The 14,143-nt window shown below is 38.7% G+C and overlaps 1 pseudogene; it reads left to right on the top strand.

The window, feature by feature from the left end:
• Positions 1–637: 637 nt before the first annotated feature.
• LOC123838547 (transforming acidic coiled-coil-containing protein 3-like) lies at positions 638–13,799 on the top strand (annotated as a pseudogene).
• Positions 13,800–14,143: the final 344 nt, after the last annotated feature.

Here is a 14,143-nt window from a genome sequence, read left to right as displayed (position 1 = left end):
ATCTTTCCTGCTCGGTAGTGGGCTTCCTTAATAACATATCAGTTAAATTACATAGTATTTCATCATTTATAGTAAAAAAAAATTTCATTTTGGTCATGGACACTCCTTTCTTCTCCACATTTGTTCCTGTGGTATTGTTTTGGCAAGGAGGGAAAGGAAAAAGATTTTTCCTGCCCCTTCTCTATACTCCAGCTGTATCAGGGGTTTTGCTTACCAGGTGCTCAGCACTTTCAGGTAAGAGAGGATTATTAGTTCTTGCTTTAGTAGCAAGGGGTGACAGTTTGGACACTCATTTCTTGTTGGAAGGATGGAGCCAAAGGACCCATTCAAATGATTTTCCTCAGCCACAGGAAAATAGAGGGGAGGAATGGTTGTTTTCTACCAACTCTGTAGTGCTCCAGAATGTCACTCCTTATTTGCTGCCAGTTCTTCTCTTATATCTCTCTATGGTTAAAGTCACCAAACCAATTTGGCTTCTGTTACTCACTAATTACTTTATGTAATGACACAAACAACTGGCATAAACAGGTCTTGGAATAAATACAACCAACTCCTGGTAAGAACATATATCAGAGTGTAGGGAGAGAAGTATAGACTCCTGGAAGGAGGACTACCAGCTGGGAGCTTTCCCTGTGACATGGACGTTAGTATGCTTCACAAAGGAATGGAGAGTTCTTACGAATCTGACAAGTCTATTATTGGAGGTGAGTTAGAGAGTTTTCACTGTAAACTATGATATTTGAGCCATAAAGCAATTTTATGAACCTAACGTTGAAAGACCTGACCCAAACTTTCCAGCTAATTAGTCATACTTCGGACATGAAATCCGGTCTGATTTCATTTGTAGGGCTATTCCCACTATACTATTTGCATCCATCAGGATTCAGTTAGGAAAACAGAAACTATTCTACATATTTCAAAGGGAGTGGATATATTAGAGAGACCTAGTTACATTAGTCATGGACGAGTCCTGACAGTGTACACGGAAGAGTGAAACCACTCAGAAGATACCAACTGCAGGGAGCCGCTACCGCTCCTGGGGCTCAGTGTGTTACTGGAGCCCACAAGGTGGGGGCTGATCCCAGAGCAGGGGCTGCTCAGCAGAAATTGTGACCGCAGAGGGTGGGGTTTTCTGGTAACAGGAAGAAATATCTGTCTTCTTCTTCATCCTGTGCCTTTGTTTCCCCCCCTCCCCCAGAACTTATACATATCTTACAATTTGAAGTTTGTACCCTTTGGTACATTCTTCTACCTGTGCCTTTCCTCTCTTTCCAATTCTTGCTTCTGGGGAATAGATATGTAGTAATCCTAATAGTCTTACTTAGGGAAATATGTAGCTTGGACTAGGAAAAAACATGGCATGTCTAATAACTTAGCTCAAAAGGAGCATATTTGAAGAGTAAAAAGAAGCAATCTCCCAATAAGATGGGTACTTAATTATTAAGAAGATAATAAACATTACATTATCCACAATAGCCATGACATGGAAACAATCTAATTTTCAATGGATGAATGGATAATGTGGTGTGTATGTGTACATATATATACACATGCACATACATATGTATAAATACATATATATACAATGTGTATAAATATGCACGTATTTATACACACACACACACACACAATGGAATATCATTCAACCATTAAAGAAAGAAAATCCCTCCATTTGTGACAAGGATAGACCTTGAGGATATCAGGCTAAGTGAGATAAGTCAGACAGAGAAAGACAAATATGGTATGGTATTACTTATATGTGGAATCTAAAAATCTGAACTCCTAGAAACAGAGACTAGAACAGTGGTTGACAGGAGCTGGGGAGTGAGGGAAATAAGGAGATGTTTGCCAAAGGATACAAACTTCCAACTGTAAAATACATATGAGTTTTGGTGGAAAAACAAATATTACACAAATAGCAAATGATAAAATTAAACATAGCCATTGTATCACTTATTCCTATCTTCATCATACCTTTTACTGTTAGTTACACCTCTTTGTCTTCTCCCATCACAGGAAAAGAAGAGAGACAAAGAAGAAGAACCAGAAAGAGGAGAAGAGGAGGTGGGGATCATCAGAGCTACAAAATGTGGAAAGAATCAAAAGAATCAATAACTGCAATTATAAATTAAAATGTTGAGACAATACTATGTATTCAGAATTTTAATGGACATTCTCCTCATTTAAGTAAGGGGAAGGAGGAAGGATTAGGAAAGTGAATAGGAAAGATTATATCAAACAAATTCTCCTCCTACTGCATTATTTTCCCTTAGGCTGATTTTGATTCCTTGCCACCAGAAGAGGTGCCACAGATGTTTAATCCTCTGAGTTGGTGGTATGTCCACAATCTCATGTTTTTATAATTATTTTTAACTTTTTTCTTACAATTTAAGTGCATCTATATTCAAGGCTTTAAATGTAGACAGCAGAGGAAGCATAAACAGAAAAAGAATCATCTATTTTCTTATAGAAGAGAATATACTTAAAACTTGCCCCTAAACAAGGGAGAGAAACCAGACAACTGTGTTGTGCTTCAATTCTCTCTCTCTCTCTCACTCTTTTTTCCCCTTTCTTTGTTACTAGTACCTGTCAGTGCTAGTCCAGCTGCTGCTCTGAGTAATTCACTGTGCTTTAATTTTGTCAATGTCTGTTCATCCCCTAGCCCTGGGCTCTAATTGTGGCTAGATAATTGCCTGTCACCTCTTAGCCCCATTTGGAAAAGTTCATACATTGAAAGTCTTGTAACTTGAAAGAGGTCACTGATTTTTAATAAAGTTAGGGTTCTTTTTACTTTCTGCTTTTCATGATTAAAAGACATTCATTGAGAATCACAGAAATTACCAAGTAAGTAATTTATATCAAAGGCACCCAGTGTCATGACAGAATCCAGGATGTGCTGGGAGACTGGCAGGTGGGGAAAGAAAGACAGAGAGGAATAGTTGGCAGGACCCATGTGTATCATTTTCTCAGTTTAGAAGCACATATGGTGCTTCATAATGCTCTGTTCAATTGCTATACGGTTTTAGTCTACATCCTATTAAAAATAAACTCTATTAAGAAGAACATTTCAGAAAAGTCATGAATCTCATACTATAATTCACAGACTTTTTCAGGAGGAGTGTTTTGAGTTTAATATAGACTAACCCTGAAAGATAAATTGAGACATCTACTTTTTTAATAAAAAATGAGCTTATTTCTAAAAGATGTTTCCACTCTTTAAATATTACTAATGAAAAATTACAAATTACATGTGTAAATTTTAATGTTGTGAACAACAGAAAACAAAACATGACAAATATCCCCCCACCCTGGTCCCATCCTCCCAAAGCCATGTATCATCTGTAATGCAGTCGTGCCCACTTCCTTTTGTAGCTTGATGTATAAAGGTGTAAGTCCTAATTCTAAATCCTGAGGAGAAATCACAGGCCCTGACCTTCAGAACCTTGTAATCTGACTTATATGGTGAGATAACTACAAGAGCAAGTTGTAGTGCCTCACTACAATGTTTAGTGATATATTAGGGACTAATCTTACAGTTACAGTAGTGTGCCATTGGGAATTAATCATATAAGTTCTATTTAATTTTCAGGATGATTTTTTGAAAATGTAAACAAATGAAAGGGAACCAGACTTTGTTTTCTATAATCTTATCGATATATTAATACCTGAGCTATGTACACTCTCAACATTTCATATATAGTTTTGTTACAAAGCATGATCGAAGTATCTTCAATATTTACACTGTCAGTGTAAGGGGGCCACCGGCCTCCTGATGGCTATCCTCCCTAATGCCCACAGCTTCCTGCATCTTTAACTTAAGAGAAAGAGAGCGGCTGCCTTGAACAGACTCACTCAGAGCACACTCAACAAAAACAGACTCCTACAAAGGGCAAAGGGAAAAAGAGATATGGAAGCAATGCACATCAGTGATAATTCTCACAAATGTACTCACCCTCTGATTTCTTTTATCATTGCCCTGTAAGTTCTGGCTTTTGGATCTGGAGACATATGATTATTTTCATTAACATGATTTCCCCTAAAAGATAAATATATGACTTTGGCAGAGAATTCAAAACAAATGTGAAAATTGAGAAACATCCAAGTTATTATCTTGACAATTGGCTTTTATACACTAGTTAGACATCCTCAAGAACCAAAGATTTATCATCCATTGACGTAAATCCATGGTGTGGAAAGTCTAAAGATATGCCATGAAACCAAGAGGTTTCTATTCCCAAAATAGGTATTAGTATTTTCTTGCCTAGTAGAGTGATAGAACATGCTATATAGGATAAAAATGAGATTCATAAAAACCTTACATACTAAAAAATTCAAATAACAAAATAATGGAGACAACATTTAGAATATATCAGATACATATGTAATTTAGTTCATTCTGTTCGAGCAAAATGACAGAATGAAACTCTGACAAACCAAATATTCTAGTTAATAGATAGTAACAATGTACACATTATCTTAGCAGTCTTTTAATGACTACTACTATAAAACAAGTTACAACATTTGAAAAAACTGGCATATAATAAATAAACTATATTTAGTTTTTCTTTTCTGACTCCAGAGTTATGTCAGTGTTATTATTTGGACCACAAATTAGTTTCATCCAGCAACTAACTAGCATGGCCCTCAGTAAACGTGTATTAAAGAACAAATATGTGGAAACACGTGCTAATATGATTCTGGTTGAGAGAGTAAATGGCTAACATCACATAATATATGTAACATTTACAATGACCTTATAAAAAAGTTTAACTCATACAGAATGTTAGACATTTTCATATATTTCTAATGATTTTTTTAACCCCAAATTTACTTGGTTCAGAAAGTTTGGCATTTTCTTTAGTGTTACACACATAGATACATCTGTCAAATAAAGGACCAAAAAATATCTATTTTTTGGTTAAACAGAGCACAGTTTTAAAAAAATCACAGAATATATGTTAACATATTTTGAAATATTTAAGGTTGGGTTTTTAGTTAAACTACATATTTTTCCTGAAATCTCATAGGTTTAGATGTTATAAAATGATAAACTAATTTAAAAAGACATGCTTGATTTAAAGATAATCGAATAAAAGCAATATATTGTATTATTACACAAAATTATTAAACTAAGTTAAGATATTTTTGGCAAATGTTTCTAAATTCCTAACATAAAACTCTCAAATTTATTTTATATTTTTTGTGTTTTGGACTTGTAATTGATAGGTTTATTAGTTGGAAAAGGAATTTTAATATCTAGGCATAGCCTTAAGCCAGTCATTTCCTGCTCTAGTCACATAAAGCTTCATTTCCAATTGTTGATTCGGGATTCTAAAACTCAATTAATATTTCCTTTTCTAATATGTGCAGATAATTAAATCAGAAGCAGATCTGCCTATCAATATTCATGACTAAGTAGCAAAACACTGCAATTTTCTTCTGTGTTCATTGCATTAATACTCCATTTTCAGTTAAATTAATTAAATATGTACAAATGTAGATCTAATGCTGAGCCTGGAATGGTTTTAAAAATAATTTAGATGTGTAATAGTTTTTAATAAACATTACTAGAGGTTGAACCTCACAAGAACAGTCTAGGTTGGAAGGGCCTCTTTTCTTATACTCCTTCAATAGTGTAATGATCACTCCCATTTTTCAAATGTGTCTTTCAACCAAGGACCCTGGTGACTAAGTTACATGCATTCTCTCTGAAACTTCATGACAACCCAGTGAAGTGAGTTCTATGATTAGTGATACTTTATGGCTGAGGAATCCAGAAATACTAAGTAGTTTCCCCAAGGTCACTGAGTTGGTAAGTGGTGAGGCTGGGAATAGATCCAGGCTTATCTTTCCCTCTTTTGTCTTATGTTCAGATGAAGAAATTGAAATAGAGAAAGCTCATGTTTAGATCACTGAAGGAGTAGAGCCAGAAGCTGAACCAGTTACTGTGAATACAAATCTAGCACTCCTTCTACTCTACCACCACGCTCTGCCAATTTCCTGTCGTCTTTATAAAACTAATTTGTCCATTTAAATCATGTAGTTCTAGATTAGAGGTTGTTATATATATTTTGAACTGTATTTATCCTCTTAGATATAAATATATCTTATTTTTGTGATTTCTACTATTACAGTCAATTGGCCTTCTTTCTGTTTTCCTTCCTTTTTCTTTTTATCTATTAGATGATTGCTATAATTATATCAGACGTTTTGGGTAATGGTAATAAGGAAAACAATTGAGTTTTCTTGCATGGACTAAGTATACATATATAATTAGGTAATGAATATTCAGTATATATTAACATAGTACTGCAAGTATGTAGTCATGTATTTTTTCTTGATGTGAATTAAGATATATATGCACATTCATTGTATGTGTTGAAATTATTTAAGTGGATAAAGAATCCTATACTTTGACAAAATCTGTGCACATGTGAAAAAATATAAAACTGCAAGATCCCGTTTCATTTTATTGAATATGAAGACTATGATCTTTTTTAATTTTAAAAATATACTTTTTTAATTTCAAAAAATAGAGAATATGGTTAGCCCAGAGACTATTTTTTTAAAATATTTATTATACATCAGTGTGGCCAATTTGATAATTTGGCAAGGTTTTAAAGTAAGAGAAATTAGTCCTTCCTTTTCTGAATTCTTCATCTCCTTCTTTGTGTACCAAAGCCCTAATGCTCTCTTCTCTTCGGCTTTTTAAGAAATGATTTGATGTTGGGGCGCCTGGGTGGCTCAGTCGTTAAGCGTCTGCCTTCGGCTCAGGTCATGGTCCCAGGGTCCTGGGATCGAGCCCCGCATCGGGCTCCCTGCTCTGTGGGAAGCCTGCTTCTCCCTCTCCCACTCCCCCTGCTTGTGTTCCCTCTCTCACTGTCTATCTCTCTGTCAAATAAATAAATAAAATCTTTGAAAAAAATTAAAAAAATGATTTGATGTCAGTAATTTACGTCTTTGTGGAATTTTAGGTCAATGTTTTACTTCTCCAAGAGTTATCTGCATGTTAATATTTTAAAGTAATGCCACAATAAAAGCTTTCTTCTCAACATAATTTTAGGGATTATCTAGAATGTGGAGTGACATATTTAGAGGGAGGAATATGACTTACTGAACATAGCTGAGGGACCTTCTACTCCACATCTACATAAAATTGATGATGAAACCAACAGATCATTTGATAGACGTTTTCACATGTGTTTATTAAAAATGCATTTCATTGTCACTAAATGTCCACTGTACTGAAACTATAGTTAGGCTACTGATGCTACACTATGATAAACATGACACTTTAGGTCAAGGTATTCAATACTGTGTCTATAATGTGTTCGGTAATGGAGTAACACAATGTTTTTATTTTTCCTAGCTAACAAATAATGAATCAAATATTCTCATAGATAGCTTTATGTTAAGTGGAAAAATTATTTGTTTTTATTTTATTGTTTTGAAAGCTAGCAGAATTATGCTAAAAAATGTTTCTTTTGGGGTAGAACCTCTCAGAACTTTGGTATGAAACTCTTGGAGTGCCCCCCTACGATTACTGCTCTGGGGACTCAAAATAAAACTAATGCAAGTCTACTGTTTAGCCTAAGAGTTTGCAGGAGGAGAGAGAAAATCTTGAAAGCTCCCAAATATTTGTGATGGCTCTGGAGCTTCTACTGCTTGTGTTCTGTTATGGGATGTATTTTATACATTTTAAACTTGATCCAGATAACTCAGTAATTTACCATGAGTAAAATAGACCGCTTTTGTGGAACCTACTTCTGTTCAGTGATCTTGCTAATGAGATCCTATAAAAATGGTGTGGATACTCTGGCCATTTCTAATACTATAGATTGATTTCAACATCATCTTAGGTATAGAATTAGAGTAGAGATGACTGGAGACATGAATGTTGGGTCTAGCCATGACCCATTACTACTGCAGGCTTAAATCTTAGCTTATATAATGTTGATGTTTGATTTTGCTGAATTACTTTTTAGCTTAAACTACTTAAACTTACTTAAACTACTTAAACTACTTAAAAGTAGTTTTTAAAAATTCAATCCCACATAAACTTGATTCATCCAGCTTTAACAAACTTTGTAGAGCATAGTAGAGGAGTATTAGACCCAAAATACTCTCAGAGGATATTTAGATTGCAAAATGTCTATTCACACTTATTGAAATTTTTCTCTTGTCTGGATCACTATTGGATTAACTATGAATAAAAGCAAAACACCGTGGGGTGTCTGGGTTGCTCAGTCGGTTGAGTGTCTGACGATTTCAGCTCAGGTCATGATTTCAGGGTCATGTGATCCAGCACGCGTCAGGCTCTGCACTCAGTCGGGAGTCTGCTTGAGATTCTCTCTCCCTCTCCCTCCCCCCTCCACACTTGCTCATGTGCTTTCTCTAAAATAAATAAGTAAATCTTTTATAAAAACTAAAAAATAAAAGCACACACCTCAAAGGAACCAAGTATCTGAAGATATTTTGCTTATATTGCATGAAGTAAATAAGAACAGAGATGGAGTTTAGTTTAAAAGAAGTGAAAATATTGGGGAAAAAAAAAAAATCTAAAATTTTCCAAATTAACAATTCATGATGAACAAACTGCATGCCAATATCTTTTCATACATTGTATATCTTATTCTTCACAATATCTATAGAAGATATGGTTGTTCACACATTTATTTAACAGATATTGGTGGAGCACTTATTTTATTCCAAGCACTAGTCTAGGTGCTGTAGACATATCAGCAAGCAAGAGTGACATGGTCCCTGTTTTCATGGGGCTTACATTTGAGAAGGAGCAACATACCATATTCAGATAAGTACAGGGTGATATGATTAGAAGTGCCACTTGAATTAGACTGGTATTTTTGGTTGGATGGACAGACCAAGGATCCTGGCAGCCGCACACATTGAAGCTATGAAGAGAAGGTGCTGGAGGAGGGAATAGGAATCTCAAAGGTCCTAAGTCAGGAAAGAACTTTGGATGTTTAAGGAATAGAAAAAAACACAGTGTGGTTAGAGCAAAATCAATGAGAGAGAAGGTCAGGGGAAAAAGTAATCCAGAGGGTGCTTTTAATACATAAATCAGAGCCCATCACCCTTGTTCAAAATCCTCTGAGAGCTTCTCATTACACATAGAATAAAATCCCCATACCTGTCAGGGGCCTCCAAGTTTCTACACAGATATGACTTCTGCCATTTATCCAACCACTTGTCCTCTGGTTTACTTCCCACCAGCAACACTTGCTCAGTAGCCAGTATGCTAAGCATCCCCAACCTCAGGATGCGTTTATTTGTTGTTTCCACGGTTCGGAATTCTCGTTCTGTAGATATGTGCATCACTTCTCCATTTTTTTAAATTCATTTTGTTTTCATTCTCTGTTCAAATGTTACAATTTTAGAGAAGCCTTCTCTGAATATCAGTGGAAAATTTCATCTCCTCCTATCCCTTTCTTTTCCTTTACCTTGTGTTCTTCTAGTTGCTATGGCTGCATAAAAATTTACATCAAAACTTAGCTCCTTGAAACAAAAATCACGTATTATCTCTCATCATTTCTGTGGGTCAGGAATTTGAGAGTGGTTCAGCTGGGCATTTCTGGCTTGGAGTCTTTTATGAGGTTGCAGTCAGACAGTGGGCTGTGACAGGTGTCATCTCTCAGCCTTCATTCACATATCTGGCACCTGGTCTGGTAAGATTCAAAGAGCCGGGGACTAGAACAGCTAGGGCTCCTCAATCACCTTTCTCTTTCTCTATAGGGTTTCCAGCAGCATGGCGGCTTCATGGTAGTAAGAATTCTTACATGTGGCTCAAGGATCCAAAGGCAAATGTCTTAAGAGAGAGAGAGCCAGGCAGAAGCCATATCACCATTTATGATCTAGCCTTGGAAAGCCAGGCAATGTTGAGGCAATTGCAAAAGTTTACCCAGCTTCAAGGGAGAAGGGGAGATGTAGGCATTGCCTCTTGAAAGAGAAATGCTGATCCTACATTATAAGAACATGTGGGATGCTATATATATATCTCAATAATATATATATTCTCCAATGTTTGGGAAATAAAATTTGTCACATTGCTTGATTCTTTCTCCAAAGCAGTTTTTACTCTAATTATTGCTTGTCTCCCTCACTAAAATATAAGCCCTATAAAGGTAGGACTCTGTCTGCTTTGCTGCTGGTCAATCTTCTCTACTATCTAAATAAATGATTAGCATAGAGTAAGCACTCAACAATTTATGTTCTTAAATGAATAAACATTTCCTGAATCAATGATCTATAAAGTGATGGAAGTATTATGAAAACCAGCACTTTAATTTTATAGTATTCTATAAATGGTCCCAGAAATGTAATAGGGTAACAGAACAAACTAAAATTGTCTTAAAAGTGAGTTGTTTTTCACAATGTGTGCCTCAATAGAAAAAGAAAAAAAAAATGCTTCTGCTATAATATTTTGGAAAAACTATGACTCTGTTTATGATATTATATTTACTAAGTTCTCAATGGTATAAATTGCAACAGATGAGGAATGGCAAGTTTAGGTTGTAATCTGCTCTTGTGTACAGATTATAACTTTGCAAATAGCATATCACTCTTCTAGTCACAGCTACACAAATGCAGTCATTTAGCTCATAATAATATTAATGAAGATGAGCTGTATGGTACAGGGACCTTCACTCCCTGTTTTGACAGCTTACTTTACCATTTTCAATGGGCCTAAATTTCTGCTTCTTTTAGGTTGGATTCTGGACATACAGAAGGAAACTATTGCTTGGATCTTTACTGTAGCCAAGAAATATTCATTTGAAACTCATTCTCCATAACATTAAGTGTTGTGGTTTGTGACACATACATGGGAATGAGCCTTAAAGTTGTCCTCTTAATAACAAGCCTCAAGGACATAAGAATCATTGCATCAAGAGACAAAATGGGTGATTTTTCATGTGAATTGAAAACAACCTAAATGCTCACAAAGAACTGTTGAGAAATTAATTACATACCACCAGCTGATGTACAAGCATTTAAAAAGATGCTGCAAAAGAGAAGGCAAAAAATAATTTTTCATAGCTAATAGGAATACCTAACTAAAACTCCAAGATAATTAACTAAAAAATTAGAATATAAAATTCAACAAGTTATCTGGATAGAACATATTATAAAAATACCAATAGTTTTCATATAAACAGCTATGATTAGAAGACCCAATGGTAAAACAAGGAAGCGTAATACCAACAAAATATAAAACACTTAGGATTGGTGACAAGCTATGAAGGAAGCACTAAATTGAGAAGCAATGCAGTAAAGAATTTAAGGAGTGTGGCCCCAACTGGCTGCCGCGACATCTCAGCAGACCTGCAGAATGGGTCTGCAATTTTTTTTTTTTTAAGATTTTATTTATTTATTTGAGAGAGAGAGAGCACATGAGAGGGTGGAGGGTCAGAGGGAGAAGCAGGCTTCCCGCTGAGCACGGAGCCCTATGCGGGACTCGATCCCGGGACTCCAGGATCATGACCTGAGCCGAAGGCAGTCGCTTAACCAATTGAGCCACCCAGGTGCCCAAGGGTCTGCAAATTTTAAGTAACAAAGTTGTCACTGGTGACACAAGTACAGAAAACTGTGGCTTCTGTTTTCACCACTAGAACTTACCAGAGGATCATCAGTTCTTCATCTGTCGCAGGAGGAAAATGTGTCACCCAAGAACATAGCCAAAGATGTGAAGGTGGTTTTTCAGTCACTTCTGTGGGATCCTCCACGGCACAGGATTTTAAGTCCCAGCATGAACAGCAAACTTGAGGCTCGTTTTGCTCTGGGTGACACCGTTGGCTTAGAAAACTCTCCCCAAATCTGGATCCAGGAAGACAATCAACAGTTCACCAAGGAACTGGATGCCAAAACGACCAATGGAATTCTCCAGAAACAAGCAGTGGCTCATGCCAACCCCCCCTCTGGGGGACCTGAAACCAGCCTTTGAAGAGAGGTGTTGCAGCGAGCCTGGCTTGGCTTTCCTGGTTGGCCTGGATTCCTCAAGCTCTCCCGAGACTCTGGGAAGTCTTGAAAACCAAAGGGCATCTCTAGGACGAATGTCTGGTTCATGTTCCTCAGATATTCCTTAAATAAAGGTGTTACATTCACCTCTGAAATCCTAGAAGACCCCTCAGGGATGGCGTCCCAAGACGGGGAGGATCCTCAGAGGCCACAGTAGGAAAAGGGCCCCTCCCAGACTTCTGGCTGGCCTTGACCTGCTCCGTGCGCCTGGACACCCCCTGCTCCCTTCCCCAGTCGCCCCTTTCAGGTCCTGAGAACACTGCTCCGGACAGCCCTTGAAGGCTGGAAGGGCCATGTCCCCAAGTCCTCAGAAGTAGAGGCCAGTGGCCAAATAAGGCTAGAATTTAACTTCTCTGACGATGCCACCAGCAAAAGGCCACCCCTACCAAGAAAGCTGGGAGAGAGAACCGGCCTCAAACCTTCCTTGCAGAGACCAGGGGCGAGACAGGAAAATGCCCCGAGGAGGCGCACCAGGGTCCTGTTCCCTCTCCCCGGGGGGTCCTACAACCTGGGCGACCCAAAGTTTCACCCATTTGTAGGTGGCGGAGAGGCTCGGCCCCCAGAACGCCCCTGGAGCCGGCGGGCGGCCGGTGGCCAAGCTGCTGAGCACCTGGCCTGCTTCGGCGGAGGATGCCCCTCGGAGCCAGGCCGCTTTCAGACTCAGTGACCGACGCACCTGGGGTGCAGGCCGGGGCGCAGGCGCCGGCCGCGGAGGGACCCGCGAGCTCTTCTGACGCGTGGGTTCCCCCCAGCAGTCCAACAGCGAGCCCACGGCCTCGCCTGCTGACCCAGTGCCTCTGACTCTGTTGCGGGGCCAGAGTCCGCCTTGGACCCCAATGAAGAGCACAGACCCTGCTACTGCTTAAGCACCAGAGCAGCGCTGATTATCTGAAGCAGTCTGGAACGTCCTCATTTAAGGAGATGGCCTTGAGGAAATAGTCCTTATAGCTCAAGTTCTACCCACTCCTGAAAAACAAGCCTCAGAGACCAGTGCCCCTGGCGGCTGAAACCAGCGGTGCACCCAATACAGACGTATCTGCCTCAGGGAGCCTACGGGCGGCCAAGCTGGTAGAACTTGATTCCTTCCGAGCTCCGGGTGTTCCAGTGCCAGGTCAGTCCGTGTGTCCTCAGGCCAGCAGGTCCGTGGTGCCCGTGGTGCCCATCATGGACGTGCTGCAGCACAACCAGAAGGACCCGGACGCAGCAGCGGAAGGATACAAAAGGAGAGGCTGTTGGTGAAGAACAGCTGTGCGGGGCTCTACGCAAAGCACCTGGAGATGGGGAAGATCCTGGATGGGTTTGAGGGGACGGTGTACCAGGGGATGGTGGAGGCTCGGAAACAGAACTTGCCAAAGCCCAAATCCAGAAGGTTCTGAAAGGAAAAGGCCAGCTTACTGCACACCTGAACTACATGGAAAACTATTTTTCTGGCCTCTTCAAGCGGTTTGAGAAACAGAAGGTGATTGAAGGCTACTGCACGAATGAAGACTCGCTGAAGTATGTTGAGGCTAACACAAGTAAGAACTGAAAAGGAAGGCCAGAGATACCAAGCACTGAAGACCCACGCAGAAGAGGAACTCAAGCTGCTAAACGAGATCACCCAGGTCTGGAGCAAGGCCCAAGCGGAGGCCTTGACCATCTACGTGAGCTTGAGGAAGGAGCAGATGTGCATCTAGTTGCTGGAGAAGGCCATTGAGCAGAAGACTAAAGTAAATGATGAACTCATCAGAATTCGTGACCTTATTTCCAAGATAGAAAAGGTCTGACATGGAAATACCTGATCAATGTCTGTCTCCCTTGTCTGTCTTTCAAAAGATCTCATGTTCTTTCTTGACTCTTAATCTTGTTTTTATACTGGATTGCTTTAACAAGAAGCCTGAATAGTTTCCCTTTAGTCAATGATGAGGAGGAAGAGGAGGGGGAGGAGGGGGGAATAATGATTCAAGAGTTGAGGCTTTGGAATTACACAAATCTAGGTTTAAATCCTGACTCTGTCATGTATGAGCTGGTAGGCTTAATCTCTTAATTACCTTATCTATAAAATGGTTGCAAGAATTGAAATATTGATGTGAGATTGACAATTTATGCCTGGAAAAAGCACTTGAAAATG

The sequence above is a fragment of the Mirounga angustirostris genome, unplaced genomic scaffold (genome assembly GCF_029215605.1).
Source record: "Mirounga angustirostris isolate CCGP_5_RB_7025 unplaced genomic scaffold, mMirAng1.0.hap1 SCAF_3, whole genome shotgun sequence".
Taxonomy (NCBI): Eukaryota; Metazoa; Chordata; class Mammalia; order Carnivora; family Phocidae; genus Mirounga; species Mirounga angustirostris.
Note: the sequence above shows the minus strand (reverse complement) of the source record. Positions and strands in the feature narration are given on the sequence as shown.